Here is a 19030-nt window from a genome sequence, read left to right as displayed (position 1 = left end):
CCACTAGGGGGCACACCTGTGGGAGACCTAAGGGTCACCTGTGCACCCTGGGGCAAGCAGGTATAAAAGGTGATTCACCATGCTGCTTCCCACTCTGGAGTCTGTATAAAGAGACCAAGGTCACAACAGTTTGAGCTTGCAATACAGTCCTGTGGATTTATTCTGAACATAACATACTCGATCACAGTTTGCTTTTCCCCAGAGTCTTTCCTCCATGAAACCAGTTCCCTTGTTTGCCTGAAATCTCCCTCCTAACTTGTCCGTGGGCTGGGTAAATGGAGCAGAGGGAGTCCTTCTCCTGTATATCTGGGAGTTCAGGTCTCCAGGCCCCGACAGAATTGTTGCTCAGCACCAGCAACAAGTTTCATATTCAGTTAGTGAAATAAAGAAAATAATAAATATATGTGTTTAATTGTGGAACTCATTACTATACAGAAACAATCCCTGTGTTGTCTTACAGGGGTCGGTGGGATGTTTATAACATCGGAGGGGCCTCAGCAGCAAAAAGGTCATGACCCCGTGTTAGAGGACTCTGGGAGTGGAATTGGATTCCCTCGAAGCAAGGCCGCTGCCAGATTGATCACCTCGTAACCTTGTGGCATTAGTCAGGTTGTAGACCCACAGCTCATTCACTGTCTCATTGTTAGAACCATTGCATTTTAACTCCATTCCTTCTTGTATTGTAGTTTGTGTAATACGTGTAATAAACATCTACACTTTGGAACAAGGCTCCCTCTGGGATCCGAGTATCACAGGCCGATCAATAGCCAACATTTGGGGCCCACGTGGAGCGAGAGGAGCTGTCCCAGTATCTGGGCCGTGAATGTGTTGGGTTTGTTATACCTGCTAACGTGTTGTTTGGTGGTGGAAGACCTGTGTAATAGTCCTGGGGCAGTACCGCTGTGGGTTTACCCAATCCCCGGGTGGGTTGTTTAACGGCTGACATAGATTCTCACTCACACACCCACGAGTTTATTTTAATATTTCAATCAATAATAAGGGATGGTGGATGAAGTTAATAGTTCGGGGAAGGTGGGAGGACAGGCTGGAACAACTCTGGGAGATAAAACAAATAAATATGTCCAGGAGAAGCGAGGAACAAAGCTGCCTACTTTGGGGAGCTTTTAAATCATTCAGTGGTGTGGGACTTGTTGCTGACGATACGTTTGTGGAAAGTTGGTTTCGAGGCCTGATTGATGAGTCCCCGATTGTCCAGTGACTCGCTGTAGAGGGTTTGGGAAACGCTGCAATCGGAGCTTCTCAACAGACAGACAAACACTGCGGTAAATTGGTGTCCTCAATGATACCGTGATTGACGAGATGTCCAAACCCAAGTATCTTATTGCCGTTGAGGCAATGTCCAACATTTCCAAGAGGTCAGAGGAAACGCAGTGACATTCCTGGGTTTTCTCTTCGGCCGGAATTTTAATATGGAGGAGGAGGAGCTAGAAAGTGATGGGGAAACCCGGGAGAAGGGGTTTCTCACAGGCCCTGCCTCATTTAACTGCAGAGCCTGGTTTGTATTTCAAAACTCTGCTTTCCACCGGCAGCCAGACAGATGGAGAGGCTGTGGGCGGGTAGGCGTGGGGCACTAGGCCGCAGAGAGGATGGAGGGAGGGAGTGGTTTTGGCGACGGAAGATGGGATTTTTTGGATGATTTAAAGCTTAAATTTTGTTGGTGAAGGATTCAGCCAGCCGACAGAGAGACTTTGGAAGTTTCTGACTTTGGAAAAAAGCTACAAAATCCGAGGTAAAATACAGCACACGGTGTGAACAGCTAGAGATTAAAATGACAGGTGTATTGGGACATTTGGGAGAATATAGACATGACCGGGAACATTTTAAAGCGTATGTGGATTGGCTAGAAATGCATTTCACTGCAAATAACATAATCTAAGTTTCAGACAATGCAGTCAGGAACCGGGCTTCATTGGAACATAATAAAGCGATCTTCTTATCGGAGGCAGGTCCAGCATATTCTTGTAAATCTGCTTGTGCTTGACGAGCCAAAGGACACAACGCTTAAAGAGATTTTAACGAAGCTGGAGCAGCACGATAACCCCAAACCGTTAGAAATTGCTGAAAGCTATCGTTTCGGGATTCGGAATCAAAAGGCTGATGGAAGTATCAGCGATTACATCGTTGCATTAAAGAAGCTATCGATGCACTGTAATTTTGTTTGTGGGGTGAAAAATGATGCGATCAGAAAGAAGTTATTGACGACGGATGACTTGACTTTTGAGATTGCTTGTCAGACAGCGAGGTCGATAAGCATGGCCGAATAATGTTCCCGAGAATTAAATAATAATTATGGTCGTCAGTCAACCGAGGTAAATCACCTGCAGGTTCAAAGTAAAAGACGGACATGGCCGAAAGTCTCAGAAACTGGAAATTCTACCAGAACATCGAAGTCGTGCTATAGGTGCCTGGGACAACACATTGCTCAAAGTTGTCCATACGTGAAGGCAGAATGTTTCTTCTGCGGGAAGACTGGGCATCTTGCGAAGGCATGCCGACTGAAGGGTGTACCAGATTTTAAAGCCAAGAGTCCAGCGTTCAAGTGGAAATCCAAAGAGACTACATAGCATGGAAGAACAACAACAGGACGAGGAGATGTTAGAGTTACACGTCATCAGGAGCACGTCATTATCGGAAAGCATCAAAATCCACATAGATGTTGCGGGATTCAAGATACCAATGGAAATTGACACGGGTGCATCCGTGAGTGTAATACCGGAGTCACTATGCCGTGACAAACTGCAGAAATCCAAGATAGAGCTGCGAGGCTACTCGGGAGAGAAAGTTCCTGTAGCAGGCCGTATCACCGTACCGGTGAAATATAAAGATTCAGTTTTGAGAAGATCTGACCACCTGTCGGTGTTGTGAACAAATCTTCTATATTCAGCAATGTATTGGGGACATTACCCTCTAGAACCTGGTTTACGGTTACCTTATAATCACCACACAATCTTACCTTATCATCGGACTTAGGTACAACAACAATGGATGTAGCCCAATTACATCGATCTATCTTACTTAAGGAAGGATATACTAGCATTGATGAACTGCCAGTCACAGCTGAAGAGATTGGTAGAGCAACCAAAGGTGACCCAGTGATGTCAAAGGTGTATGAGTATATTGCAAATGGATGGCCAAACCAGATAACAGACAAAGATACACATCCATTCTTCATTCGTAGGAATGAATTATCAGTCGATAAAGATTGTATCATGTGGAGTGCAAGAGTGGTTATACCAAATAAATTCAGGTCCAAATTATTAGGAGACCTCCATGACCAGCACCTGGGAATGTGTTTGACCAAGAGTTTTGCACGCAGTTATTTATGGTGGCCAGGTCTTGATAAAGATATAGATTACATCGTGAGTCAGTGTATGACATGTCAATCGGTAAGCAAGCAACCACCACCAGTACCATTACAGCCATGGAAATGGCCTCCCAGAGTGTGGCAAAGGCTACATATTGATTTTGCTGAGTTCGAAGGACAACAATTGTTCATTGTGATTGATAGCCATTCGAAATGGGTTGAGGTGTTTCCAATGTGGAAAATAACAAGTAAAACATTGGACATTTTACGAAAATGATTTTCTTCATTTGGCCTCCCTGAAGAAATTGTTTCGGATAAAGGACCACAATTTCATTCAGAAGAATTTGCACAATTCACGAGCAAAAATGGTGTGAAACATACCAAGGTTCCACCATACCATCCTGCTTCAAATGGTGCAGCAGAGCGCAATGTACAAATTGTAAAACGTGCCCTCATAAAACAAATGTTAGATCCAAATCCAAGGAAACGACAATTGTCATTGGATCACAAATTGGCTAATTTTTTGATTACATATCGAAATACTCCTCATACTACTACTGGTCGAACACCAGCAGAGATGTTTCTCAAATGACAGCCATGAACCAGATTCTCGTTGTTAAAGCCAAATTTGGCGCAGTCCGTAGAAGAGACACAATTAAGACAGAAAGAGAATCATGATAAAGGGAGACTAAAAGAGAGAAGTGTGAAATTAAACCAGAAGGTGAGAGTGAAAAACCATCACCATAAATGGTTAAAGTGATTACCAGGAAGAGTGCTGAAGATATGTGGTCCTCGCACATATTTGCTAAAGATGTTTGATAATGGACAGGTTAGGTTTGTTCATATTGATCATATTTTACCTACAGACATGGAAGGAGTTGAAGGTGGGAATGATTCAATTATTTCTGACTCATCAGATAGTTTTGATATTTCAGTAGCAAATCCTAAATCCAATATACTGGAAACAAATCCAGGAGAGAATCAGAATGAAAGTCTGAGTCCAAGTCAGGGAAACAAAGAGCTTGAAGTTAGAGTGAGTGCAAATGAAAATCAGGGAAATTCCGTGGTGGAAAACGTTCCTCAGGATGAGCCAAAATGAGTGTGAAATCGACACCATGCTTGGAAGGTTCTGTTCGAGAGCGAAGGTATCCTCTTCGAAACATAAAACAAGTGGTGAAGTTAAATTTGTAAATATGGAAAAAAAAAGTTTAGATCCTGTGTTATTTATAAACATGAAAGTTATGTATGATGTTTGTCATGATGGCTTCTTCATTAAGGAGGGAGAAATGTAATGTCTGTAAGCTTGTAATGTTTGTAGCTCCACACTGTGGATGTGGACGTATTGTGTACTGCAAGTGCAGGGTTAATAATAAACAGAACTGGGCAGATTTCAGGAGACTTCTGAGAAGAATAGCCTGCCATGTTAGAAGCTGTGTGTGCTGTGCTCTGTGAAGATATCACAGGGGACTAGAAGGGTGTCGGGGTGCAGGGGTGGGGTGAAAGTATTGGGGCCGGAGTTTTCGGGGCAGGGCGGGGGGTGAAAGGATCAGGGGCGGAGTATTGGGGAAAGGAATGGGGCTGAAAATAGGAGGTGTGGGGGGAGTGATTGGGGATGGAGCACCAACAACAACAACAACAAATATATATATAGCGCCTTTAATGTAATAAAATGTCCCAAGGCGTTTCACAGGATTGTTATCAAAGAAAACAAAAATTTGGCAGCGAACCAGACAAGGAGATGACCAAAAGCTTTGTTGAGGAGGTGGGTTTTAAGGAGGGTCTTAAAGGAGGAATGAAGTGGAGAGGAGGAGATATTTAGGGAGGGAATTCCAGAGCTTAGGACCCAGGCAGCTGGAGGCACCACCACCAATGGCGGAGCATTTCAAATCGGGATGTTCAAAAGGCCAGAATAGGTGGAGCACAGAGGTCTGGGGGATTATAGGGCTGGAGGAGATTTCAGAGATAATGAGGGGCGAGGCCAAGGAGGGATTTGAAAACAAGGATGAGAATATTAAAATCGAGGCGCTACTTATCTGGGAGCCAATATCGGTCAGCGAGCACAGTGGAGATGGGTGAGTGGGCCTCAGTGCGAGTTCACACACGGCCTGCAGAGTTTTGGAAGACCTCAAGTTTATGGAGGATAGAACGAGGGAGGCCGGCCAGGAGTGCATTGGAATAGTCAAGTGTAGAGGTGATAAAGGCATGGATGAGGGTTTCAGCAGCAGATAAGTTGAGTTAAGGACGGAGGCGGGCGATATTACGACGGTGGAAATGGGCAGTCAGTGTTAGAACGGATATGAGGTCGGAAGCTCAATTCATCATCAAACGTGAGACCGAGGTTGCGATCAGACTTGGTCAGCCTGAGACAGCTGTCGGGGAGAGAGGTCGCATCAGTGGAATGGAGTTTGTGACGTGAACCAAAGGCAGTGGCTTCAGTCTTCCCCATATTAAATTGGAGGAAATTTCTACTCATCCAGTGCTGGATGTCGGACAAGCAGTCCGATAGTATAGAGACGGTGGAGGGGTGAGAGAGGTGGAGGAGGGGTAGAGCTGGGTATCATCAGCGTACATGTGAAAACTCACCTTGTGTTGCCGGATGATGTCACTGAGGGGCAGCATGTAGATGAGAAATAGGAGGGGCCAAGGATAGAACCTTGGGGGACACCAGAGGCGACAGTGTGGGATCGGGAAGAGAAGCCATTGCACTTGATTCTATGGTTATGGCTGGAAATATCGGAATGAAACCAGGCGAGTGCCGTCCCATCCAGCTGGACGATGGTGGAGAGGTGTTGGAGCAGAATTTTGTGTCAAAGCTGCAGATGAGGGAAAGATTACTTTTGTCGCAGTCAATGAGGATGTGATGTGTGAGCGAGGTAAGAGCAGTTTCAGTACTGTGGCAGGGGCGGAAACCTGATTGGAGGGATTCAAACAAGGAGTTCTGGGAAAGATGATCACGGATTTGGGAGGTGACAACACGTTCAGGAACTTTGGAGAGGAAAGGGAGGTTGGAGATGGGGTGATAATTTGCAGGCACGGAGGGGTCAAGGGTTGTTTTTTGAGGAAAGGGTGATGACGGCAGATTTGAAGGAAAGGAGGACAATACCGGAGGAGAGAGAACCGTGAACAATATCCGCTAACATGGGAGCCAGGAAGGAACGTTGGGTAGTCAGTGATTTAGTAGGAATAGGGTCGAGAGAGCAGGAGGTCGGTCTCATGGACAAGATGACCTGTGAGAGGGCAAGAGGGGAGATAGGAGAGAAATATGCAAATTTAGGATTAGGGCCGGGGGAGGGGAGAGGAAGTGAGGTCCGGTGGAACAGAAGAGGGGAGAGGAAATGAGGTCCGGCGGGCCGGGAGAGGGGAGAGGAAGTGAGGTCCGGTGGGCCGGGGGAGGGGAGAGGAAGTGAGGTCCGGTGGGCCGGAGGGGGGAGGGAATCGAAAGCAGAAACAGGTGAATGGATGTTGTCGAACTTTTAACAAAGAAGTCCTGAGCTCCTCACATTTATTGTTGGAGGTGAGGGAGGAGGAGGCAGGGGAGGGTGGTTTGAGGAGATGGTTAGTGGAGAAGAGAAGCCTGGTGTTATTTTTGCCGCCTGGGTGATGTTAGAATAGTGGACAGTTTTAGTGATGGAGAGCAGGACCCGGTGGTGCTTTACATGATCTGCCAAATCTGGTGATGGATGATTAGACCAGTTGTTTGCCAAAGACGTTCAAGTCTGCGTCCCTTGGAGTTAAGGGAGTGGAGATGAGGGGTATAGCAGGGGGAATGACTAAGGTGAGAGAGTGTAATGATTGTAGTGGGACAAGGGCATGAACGGTGGTGGAGAGGGTGTGATTCAGTAAGTCAGTATCTGTAGAGATGTCTTGGAGAATAGTACGCCAAAGGCCAGGTAGTTGGGAATTAGAAAGTGCAGCGGTAAGGGACTTGAGGGAGAGTTTTTCCCAGGAGTGGATACAGAAAGAAGTGGGTTTCGGAGCAGGGAGGGGAAAATGGGTCGAGAGTGAGATAAGGAAATGGTCGGAGATCCCCTCATCGGTGATGGTTACGGAGGGGATAGCGAGGTCACATGAGATAATAAGATCGAGGGGGTGGCCATGTATATGGGTGGGGGAGTTGACATGAAGGGAGAGATTAAGGGAGGAAAGGAGGACAGTGAACTCAGAGGAGTGAGAGCAAGATGAGTTGAGATGGAGGTTGGAATCACTGAGGATGAGAAGTCGCTCGGTGCAGAGGCAGAGGGAGGAGAGCAGAGAAGATATCACATTGAGAAAATTGGTGTGGTATTTGGGTGGACGGTACAGAATAAGGATTTTAAAAGAGAGACGTGAGGGGTGGAACAAGGTGAGTTGCTCAAAGGAGGAGAAGTTGCCGGAGGAGTAGGGAGACAGACCGAGGTGTGATTTAGATATAAGGGCTACATCACCACCGCGGCGGTGTGACCGTGGAATATGGTGGTACGTATAGTCAGGTGGGGAAACTTCACTGAGGGGAAAGGTCTCATCACCCCTCAACCATGTCTCCGTCAATGACATGATGTCAACTTGATCATCCACAATACGGTCATGGCTGACAAGGCCTTTATTTACAAGTGAACATACATTATAAGGGAAATGTGGAGGGCGAGGGAGGGGGGAAATCAGAGACCTCGGGGGGTGAAATCGGAGGCCTCGTGGTGGGGGGGGAAATCGGAGGAATCGGGGAAGGTTTCCGATGGCAGTGGGTGGGTGAGGCAGGGACTATTGCCTTTACACTTACCTCCTGGATCCAGCAGTCCAAGCCTCACTTTAGCTGGTGGGTTACCTGAGGCCTGAGAAACCCCACCAGCCAGAGTTACATTTGAAATGGTGCTTAAAACCTCCCTCTTTGACCAAGTGTTTGGTCGCCTGTCCCAATGTCTCAGTGGTGATGGGTGAATGGGATTGAAGGCTGGGAATGACCACAATTTGGCCTGTGTGCCAGCATCACTGTGTACAGTGAAAGAAAGAACTTGCATTTATATAGCACCTTTCCCCACCTCCGGATGTCCCAAAGTGCTTTACAGCCAACGAGTTACTATATTCCCCACTGGATAGTCCTGCATTAGACAGGCCGACACTGCCAGAAACTGTGAGTGCAGCACTGTCAGACTTTAGCATTGATGCCCACAGCAGGGGGCTCCAAGATAAAGCACGAAGGGGCGAGAGAACTGAAAGGAAGGGAATAAATCCCGGAGAAGGAAAATCAGAAAGCCGCTGAGCAAAGGGCATTGGGCAGCAGTGGAACGGAATCCAGAGCAGGATGGGGACCAGCAGAAACCAGCAGATCGCAGCTAACTCAGCAGGGAGTGAACAATTCCCAGCAGGGGAACCGGAATCTGAAACCGCAGCAGGCTCGGCACTACAACAACAACTGGTCCTTGAGGAGACAACGTCCCGTCTTCAAACTGAGGACCCCCTCCATCGTGTGTGTGGCACTATATCCGTCTAGTTAGACAGCATCCAGGCTTGGGCTGATAGGTGGCAAGGAACATTCGCACCACACAAGGGCCAGGCAATGACCATCTCCAACAGAGAGTGTCCAATCACCTCCCCTTGACATTCAATGGCATTACCATCATCGAATATCCCATCAACATCCTTGACCAGAAAATTAACGACCAACCACAGAAATATGGTGGCTACAAGAGTAGGCCCGAGGTTTGGTATTCTGTGACAAGTGACTCAGCTCCTGACTCCTCAAAGCCATTGGCTGTTGGATCTCTTGGCTCGGCCTATAGCTTGCTACATACGCTGTTTAGCATGCACGTAGTCCTGTGCTGTCTCGATCTCCGGGCCTCACCGCTCCCCCTGCACCTGGGTCCCGACCCCGCCGCTGGTCTTGGGGAGCAGAGGTCGGGACCGGCGGGGAGTGGAGATCGGGACTGGCAGGAAGCAGCGGAGGAACGACGAGGTCGGAGCCCAGGATCGAGGTCGGGGCCCAGGAGTGGTGAGGTCGGAGCCCAGGATCGAGGTCGGGGCCCAGGAGCGGTGAGGTCGGGGCCCAGGAGCGGTGAGGTTGGGGGCTCAGGATCGAGGTTGGGCCCAGGAGCGGTGGGGTCGGGACCCAGGAGCGGTGAGGTCGGGACCCAGGAGCGGTGAGTTTGGGGCCTCTGGACCCAGACCTTACTCTGTCAAGCCCATGTGGTGGCTGGTGTACAACAGCCACTCCACGTTAAAATAATTCACACAGGCATCTTCCAACCTTCAAAATGAAGTTCGGGGCCTGGAATGTCAGGTCCCTCCTGGAAACACCTGAGAACTCTTTTGTTTTTGGTGTGGAAGCAAGTCACCCTGGATCCCGAGAGCCTGCCTAATACTATACTATACTAGTCCTGTGCTGTATTTTCACCAGATTGGCACCTCATTTTCAGGTATACCTGGTGCTGCTCTGGGCATGCTCTTCTGCATTCCTCACAATTTCACTGACCAACACCCGCTTTGAGTGAACCTTCTGGGACCTTCATGTGTGAGGCTGGGCCCCCGTGGACAGCGCGGTAACTGAGCTCAGTCCTTTCCTCACCGGCCATCCAGACAGGTGACCTTCCCAGCAGGAGTGGCCGGATAACCATCAGGAGAGGGGAGCCCCTGCCCGGGTTGGGTTTATTTAATTGGTCCCCAACCTCTCTCTGTACAGGCTGTAAACGGCCAGCTCAGCACAGATCAGCAATTGAAGCTGTAACTTTGCTGGTCTGTTGCTAAACTGGGCAATGTCTGTGCTCACTAGGCCGTGTTTAACATGGTTTACAAAGAAAGGCTGTTTTAAAATCTTTCTACTCAGTGAGTGAAGTTGCACCGTTACCGGAACATTGCAGCTTTCACTCAGAGAAGGAACTTTGTTTCCTTTTGGTTTTCACTTCGATCTGAATTTCTTTATAACCTTCAAAAAACACGGTGGAATTTGTAGGAGGATAAAATCCTGAAATCTGAACATCCTGAGAGTGAGTGATTGTGAAATCTGGAGCCCCAGTGGGTTTCCAGTCTCACTGTGAGCAGATATTGCTCTGGTTTTTGGGAGATCAGAAAGGCTCTCCTGTCTGTGGATGGATTCAGGTCACACCTGATCCACAATAAACCGGGGACACAACAGTTTCACTGGGCAGGGAATGGGCTTTGTGGACTGAGGGTATTTTTAAGCTACATGTTTATTATAATCTTTCCTCTCTCTCCTTTTCCCTTCCCTCTCTCAATCTTTAATGGTTCATTTCCACCCTCTTCCCCCTCAGAAGGCAATAACCCAAAGTCCAGTTACAGCCCAACAGGCCGTGGTTGCCCCAGTACCTCCCCCTCCCATGGCCAGCATTGACATGTCAGCTTGGACATCGAGGACTGGCAGGATATTGGACCGTGGGGAGCACCACAGCTGAACCCCAGCCTGTTTTTCTCTCTCTTTCACTCTTTCCAGATGAATGCCACACTCTCTATTTCTTTCCAGGCCAGCATCGCACTCTCTCTCTCTCTCGCTCACTATCTCACGATCTTTCTCCCGCTCTCTCTCGTCTCTCGGCTGAGACGTTAATTCGAGGTCCCAGCTGCCCTCTCAGGTGGATGTAACAGATCTCACAGCACTATTCGAAGGACAAAAATAATCCCTCAATCGACATCACTAAACCATATTATCTGTTCAATATCTTATTGCTGTTGGTGGGAGCTTGCTGTGCGCTAATTGGGTGCATTGTTTCCGACATTACAACAGTGACTACACTTCAAACAGTGTTTCATTGGCTGTGAAGCACTTGGGACATATAAGTGGAGTGGGACTTGAACCCACAACCTTCTGATCCAGAGGCGAGAGCACTGCCACTGAGCCGAGGCAAATGCCTTAATGAGTAAACTCTGAGCAGAACAAAAGTGGTCAACCTTTCTCACTGGGTAGACAGGAAAGGAAATGGTAAACCACATGCCTGGCCTGCCCACCAGAGAGAAAGGGCCCCCTCCCCGACACTGAACAAATTAGGACAACTCTTGCTACTAGTTGCAGGAAGATGTATCCCCCATCCCGCTCTGGTTAACCCTCCCACAACCAACATGGGACATCTGCCCATCAGAACGAGTGATGTTCTCCTTGGCCTGGGGAACTGGGGCAGTAACAGGTTACCTTGGGGCCTGTTCTCGAAGAGTCTCTCAGCACAAACTGGAACCAGAGAAGCTGCCTCGGTCCATCAACCTGCTCTGCTCCCAGTATAGGAAGCCGGGTTTAGTGATACATTCCTCCCACAGGCACCGTGCAGTCAGGATGCACAGTGGCTCCGTGAAATATCCATGGACTCCCATTGAGTGTGTGGATTCAGCACCTGAATATGGAATGAGCTGTTAGAGTATCTGTGTGAAAATACCTTTAATGGGACAATTACTGCACCAAGTGTTTTGCCGATGTAGTGTTAGAGATTCAGATTGAGAGATAATGGGCTGAATATTCCGGCCTCGCTGGGTCTGTACGAGGTGCACATGGACCCGGCGAGGCCTCGCAAAAGCCGGCTGTCGGGGCGCGAGGCGCATGCACCGAGAATCGGCTTTTCCCATCGGTCAAGATTTTGCTGGACAGATCCTCCTTATCCCCGGGAGAAGGACATCCGCACGGACTATTTGTCCAACTCATGCCCAGTAAATGTCCTTCAAACTTTTACACCTGGTAAAAGCAGGCGCATAGCTTACTTTTAGCAGTGTAAGAGTTTTCAAACATATAAAAGTAACATTTAAGCACTTATTTTTATATCAAAAACCCTGTCCATTAAGGAAAGTTTATTTTGAACCCTGTAAAAACACTAATAAAAATTCCCAAAAATATTTTTTCTTAAACATTTAATGAAATTTAATTTCTATTAATTTTAAATCTATGAGGTGTTTTATTTATTGTGCTGTGTTTTGGTGTTTTAGCATTTTTTCTCATTGATAGTAATGGGAGTCCGTACAAACAGAGCTCCCATTTTTATCAATGAGAATACTGCATCGTGATTGGTGGTCCAGGCCCTGACTCCGGCGTGTACGCTGTAAGGGTTACTAAATGCCTAGTCCCCCGTTACACGGTTCTTGATGTCAGGATTTATAAAGAACAAAATTACACACGGCAGTGTTTTGGCTCAACCAAAATTAGTTTGTTTTATTGAACCTACACACAACTCCCTCCCCAATATAAATCACTACGGTCTGTGGTGGGACTAACACACCCACAATACAAACCCCTACGAGAAGGTCACTTACATCGGCACAACTTGACAGGGTAAACCCCTCCGCGATTTGACTGTTACATATAAAGTGACCCAGACCCAATCACAAAGCCCTTCTCTGGCTGGAACAAACATACAATCACCAGTTCCTCGGTCGTCTTCTGAGCTTGCAGCTGGTGTCCCGAAGACTGGTTAATGGCTGCTTCTGTACTGCTGTGTTCTGCTGCTGCGTGCCTTCGAAAGTGGCTCTTCTTTATACCAAAAACCAACTAACCATCTTGGAACAGATTTAACACGATGGCCGCATCAAATGTGATCTCTTGATGGCTAATTGTTGCCCATCGAGAGTCATTGTTCATGATTGTTATGAGGTCCTTTGCAAGGCTGGTTTTCTATTAGTATTCATATCCGCGTGGCTCAGGGTCCGCTCCATTGTCTCGGCCGACCCCGATACCATCACCATCATCATCGGCAGTCCCTCGAAATCGAGGAAGACTTGCTTCCACTCTAAAAATGAGTTCTCAGGTGACTCAACAGTCCAACACGGGAATTACAGTCTCTGTCACAGGTGAGACAGACATTTGTTGAGGGATAGGGTGGGTGGGGAGTCTGGTTTGCCGCACGCTCCTTCCGCTGCCTGTGCTTGGTTTCTGCATGCTCTCGGCAACGAGACTCGAGGTGCTCAGCACCCTCCCGGGTGCTCTTCCTCCAATTAGGGCGGTCTTTGTCCAGGGACTCCCAGGTGTCGGTGGGGATGTTGCATTTTATCAAGGAGTCTTTGAGGGTTTCCTTGAAATGTTTCCTCTGCCCACCTGGGACTTGCTTGCCGTGTAAGATCTGTTCAACCTTCGTCGCCTCCAGGCCAGATCCAAGGCCGTCCCATCCTCTGTCGTCGAGCTACAACACTTGTGTCTGCGCACACAGAGGCTGAACTCCAAGTCACCATCAACATCTTCACCGAGGCATACAAATCATGGGCCTTACGCTAAACATCCGTAAGACAAAGGTCCTCCACCAACCTGACCCCGCCACACAGCACTGCCCCCCAGACATCAAGATCCACGGCGCGGCTCTGGACAATGTGGACCACTTTCCACACCTCGGGAGCCTATTATCAGACAAGGGCAGACATCGACAACGAGGTTCAACACCGCCTCCCGTGCACCAGCGCAGCCTTCGGCCGCCCGAGGAAGAGAGTGTTCGAAGATCAGGCCCTCAAATCTGGCACCAAGCTTTTGGTCTACCCTGATACCAGCCTTTCTGGAGCCACAGTCCAGGGTACATTCTTTAAACAATGTAACCCCTAAAGGTAAATGAGTATCTAAATGTTCCTGTATCTTTTCAGGCAGGAAACCATTGAAGGTGCGAATGTCTCTCTTCAGCTGCCATTGTCTGGTTCTCTACGTTGCTCCGGGACCACCAGGAACTTTCCTGGATTTTTTTCGGGTTGGAGGCGTTTGTGCGAAGGAAGCCTCCGGCCGCAATTTCCCCCATTATCTGATCATGATCACATTGCTGTTTGTGGGACCTTTCTGTGCACCATGTTTCCTACGTTAAAAAACAAAGCCTTGCATTTATCTAGCCCTTTGCCGCTATTGATATTGAAAGTATATAAGGCAAACATGAAATCTAGTGTGTTAGAGCAGGGGTTCCCCACCTGGGGGTCCGTGAGAAGGTCTCGAGGGGTCCGCCATAAAACGGCTTCCACATCAGTGAGCGGGCCCAGAATGTTGCTCCACCCAGTGGCTGCCCCGGGAACTGCAGCTATAAACATCTCCCATTGAGCAGAGTTTCAGTCTCTGGTTTATTCACTTTTACCCAGTCCCCGAGTGTTCCTCGCCCTGAACCACACCGGGGTAGGGAACCCACCCACCCACAATTCATCACAATCGGTCGAAGAGCTGACAGGGGAGATAAATTCGCCATTGCACACCAGAGCTGGGGGGCCATAATGAAAATGCCGGCGCTAAATGTAACCGAGTCAGTCGCCGAACTCCGATTCAGATCCTGGGATAAGCCGAGTCTTAAAGGTGCACCTAGTAATGTATCTATTAAAGTTTTCAAAATCACTTTTTCTCAAGCTGAACTCTTATGTCTGTCTGCCGCTGCAAACTGGGAGGCTCACCACCGTGCTGTGTGTAAACGTTGCACTGACTGTGACCTCCGAGGGAAGTGCTTCCTCATCCCTTTAAGTAGCCACCAGTTACTGACTCTGAAGCCTGGACCTACTGTTTTTACAGACGTTGTTCCTGGCGGCCGTTAAATGAGGCGGCCGCACCTAATTTACCGACCGGGGCACAAGTGTGGGTGTTGCACCAAGAATACGCCATGATCGGAGTGATCGGCAGCAGCTGGGCGTTACTGGTTTGTGCCCCCGGTGAGCCTCAAATGGATTTTTGGTCGGGGCGCTAAACGCTGTGTGAGAGAAAAATTTGGCATTAGGGGTACCAGTGGGACAAGCGTTAAAGTGCTGGTTCCTGCACCGACCCATAAGGAGGTAAAAGGCCTCGCTTTGGCCTTGTACATTCCAGTACCAAGGCTCCAGAAGTTATCACTTCAATAATATTCCGACAGGATACGATGTGAGAACCTAAACAGACATTGATAAGACCTTGCGAAGAGTCTCGAGGCAGACTCACGGCATCAAGGAGAATCAACAAATTCTGACCTAATGAAGTCATTCTAGACACGGCCTAAGGTGGTCACAAGGGTCTTGGCCTGTCAATCCAAAGTAGCACTAATATGGTAATCCAATTAGAGAAGTAGCACTGATAAGGTAGTCCAATTAGAGATCTAGGGAGACCTTATCAGGGAACGGAGGGGTTTTTGAAATGTATAAAAGTTGTATAATTGTGCTGTTCGGGGAGCATTTCCACACAGGCGGCTGTGATGAGAGGTGTTCCCGAACGTTCGTAATAAAAGATTGTTATACCTTGCCATCCGTCTCTGTCTGCTAACTCCGGGGGCTGGTACATGGGTTGGGGCGAGCGTCGACCCTCTATATCATGGTGCAGGGACAAGACATATTGACCCAAAGCGTGGCAGTACGAGTGTACGGAGCCAAGGGAAGACATATAGATATAAATAATGTCCTGCATACCTAACACGAATTAAAGGGAATGCCCAAGATCCTCATAGCCCTGAAGAAAATGGGTAACACGGCTATTCGTAACTACGTAATGCCATAAAAAAAGCTGATAGTGACTATCTTAAGTGACATATGGATCCAAAAAAAATAGAGTCGGCCAAACAATTAATAAGCTTTGTTGAATAAAAAGAGACTTTTGTGAATGTCTGTCGTTGAGTGAGAGTCCTTGTGTGATTTTTTTGACTGTGGAATGAATTTTTCCTGTATCTGAAAGCTTGTTTGGTGTTGTCCTATATGTAGGAAGTTTTACGTTAGAAAAGCAGGTGTGGAATTATTCGGATGGAGTGTGGAGGAAAGATGACAATGTAGTGGACCCGAAATAAAAGATTGGCATTACAAAATTTGAATTGGGATTTTGAGATATTAAGAGAAGGCACAGCAAAATACTGAGATGGATTCAAACTAAAAAAAAATATTAAATTAAATCTGATCTCTTAAAAAAGCTGGAGGAATAAAACTAAAAGGTTTGGAAACAATCTCGAAGTACCTTCAGGGATCAGGTCAAAATCTTGGGTGAGTAGCGAGCTATCTGCAAAGGTGTAAAAGGGACTTTTGAAAAAAAAAGTTAAAACGGCAAGCTTTAGCAGTTTAGAAAAACAGTTTACATTGTAACGGCCTTGAAACTGGAACATTTGAGATAACGAAAAGCAGCCCCCAAAGCCTACGGTCTAGACTCCGTTCTAGTTATGGAAAAAAAAAGATTAACTCACAACTTTGAAAGAAAACAAATTGAACAAATTTGAAAGAAAAAGTGTCTTCGATTGTCTGATGATTTTAAATTAACAAATTTATGGAGACACGAGCCCTCCGTGTAAAATGCAAAACCTAATTTGAAGAAAGGAGATCTGAAAAAAAAAGACGTAACGTACTAAATAGGTGCTGAAAAAAAGGGGGTGTTTGCGATGGAAAAAGACACAACTTACTAAATACTAGTTGATAACGGCTGCGAGAAAGATATTGGTTTAATTGAAAAAAAAGAATTTGAAAAGGTAAAAGACACTCTCCATTGATAATGATTTTAAATTACGAGAAAAGTTTCACTGCAGTTTGAAAGAGTTCCAAAATGGACGTTGTTAGCAAGAAAAGTCCCGAACAGTCTAAACAAGCAAGAGGGTTTTGAAAATAATGAGGAGAAAAGATCTAAACTATGTGAACTCAGCACAGAAAAAAAAACTGGGAATTAGAGAATCTTACTGAATTTTAAAATTCTTACAGAAAATGGAACTGGCACGGAAGTTTAGATTTTGTGCTGAGAGAGAAATAAAACACAAGATTTGCCCAGTGAACGGGACCATAAAAAAAAGTAAAATGTTGGAATGTATAAAGCTTGTGTGAGAATTGGATTTCAGTAAACAAAATAGCTATTAAAAATGTGTGGTCTCATTTAAAATCAAAAAAAAAATCTTTAGCAAGTACTTGAATTAGAAGTTAAGAAAAAATTGGAGTTTAATCTAAAACGCTGTCCTTCCTGATGAGAAGACTTTTATTATGACGGCTTTACTAATGATTTCTGCTGTTTTAACGGATTCCTAATTTCTAAGCAAGTTTTGAAGGCACAAAGACTTTAAAAAAATGATTATGCAAAGTCACGTAATGACATCAGGCCTTATTACAAACCTGTAAAGGAGTTAACCCTTTGCATTGACAGCTGTTTTATACTGGACATTATTAATTTGGATTTCATAATAGAATAAAAAAGACTCACCTGACAGACACAGGAAATGGTGGGATAGTCAGTATAAAAATAAAACAGAACTAGCCTATGTAATAATACTCGCCTGATACAAATAAAAGATACTCAAACAAAACAAATTCAAGAGTTAAAGGCTAAGATAAATAAGCTGGAAGAGATTTTTTTTAAATGGGACCAGATGGATCGTGCAATGTGCAGCCATAGCACCATCACCTATGGCAATAGAGCCAATGTACCCCACGGTGGGTAAGTGTAATCCACAAACCCAACCTAACCCTTACCTCCGATTTCACAGAGTGACCTCGACATGCATGGATAAAAGATGAGTAGACCAGAACCTAACACCTGGTGATGACCAGGCTATCTGTTTAAAACTTACAGATAAAACACTCACCGAGATAGGACCGCAGCGGCTACTTCGAACCTTACGACCCATGCAAGCATTAGATAATGCAGACGGACTAGGAGAGATATAGCACACGCAGGAAAGACACAGCTACATGAGATGGGGCTTTGTTTAATTTAATTGACAAAATATGCATCCCAGCAGCCAAGGACTGGAGCAAGGACAGAACTTATTTTAACGCATGGCTATGCTATGGGTGCCAGTAGATTCCGAGGACAGGAGCAAGTTCACAGGACCAAAAGGGGAAGGGCGCAGAAATCCAACTGGATGGAATGTCAGCTCTGGAAGCTCATGCCTGGGCGGATGAAGTTGCAAATCAAGCAGCCAAATCCACCCTGCAAGATACAGAAGGGTGGGAACAGAACGGAGCAAAAAGGGGGGTGGGACCCCAGGATGTTTAGGAAAACTGGCCAGTGGGATAAAATAAAGGTCCGGCTGGGACACCAAACACGCCCAAAGGAAGCCCTACCGCTGCCCCGACAACCACCCTGGGGACAACAACTCTTCCCAGCACAACCACGCAAGTCCCCCATAAGCCCGTCCATAAAGACTGGAGCCAAAGCGGGGCTAGTAATAAAAGAATCTAAAGAAAGGATATAATTTGGGATGGGTCAGCGACGACTTAACCTAAACCTAACGGATATCATTCTTCCTAGCTTCTGTGGTAATGAAACTATAAGTCTGTACCAGAACCTGACACAACGGATCCTCGAAGGCCCGGAATCCACTACCCTGAGATTTAATGTCAGAAAGGGAACAGGACAAGGTTGAACACAAAGGGGAATACTGGAAACACTAGGCACGGGTTATGCGGCAGGGGTTACGACGATGAATTCCAGAGACCTGTATGCAATAGACGACCGGGTTAACAACTTAACGTAAATCTTGAGGGGTTTACTGGGGAGGGAGTTGGATAACCAAGCCCTACAAGCGCGGTTGAAGATGGCGCGGAAGGGGAACTGTTACAGGTGGCCCATACATTACAGAAACATGCCAAGACAATAAATTTGATCCACGCAATGGGGAACGACATAAGTAAACGATTACAAGCTGAGATAGTTTGCTCCAGGTATGGGGCCTGGATTAAGTGAAGTACAACATAACTTGGAGCAACTCCAGAATGGGGACATACCAGATTGGATCCCAAACAGCATACTTAACAACTGGACTCTCGATAAAAAAATGAATAACACGTGCGAGGTACGAAGGAATAGTCACGCATGGATGTCAAATTTCAGATGTATTACTGGGCGTGTGAATATGATCGGATTTGTGT

Source organism: Pristiophorus japonicus, chromosome 4 (genome assembly GCF_044704955.1).
Source record: "Pristiophorus japonicus isolate sPriJap1 chromosome 4, sPriJap1.hap1, whole genome shotgun sequence".
Classification (NCBI taxonomy): Eukaryota; Metazoa; Chordata; class Chondrichthyes; family Pristiophoridae; genus Pristiophorus; species Pristiophorus japonicus.
This window is presented reverse-complemented; position numbering follows the sequence as displayed.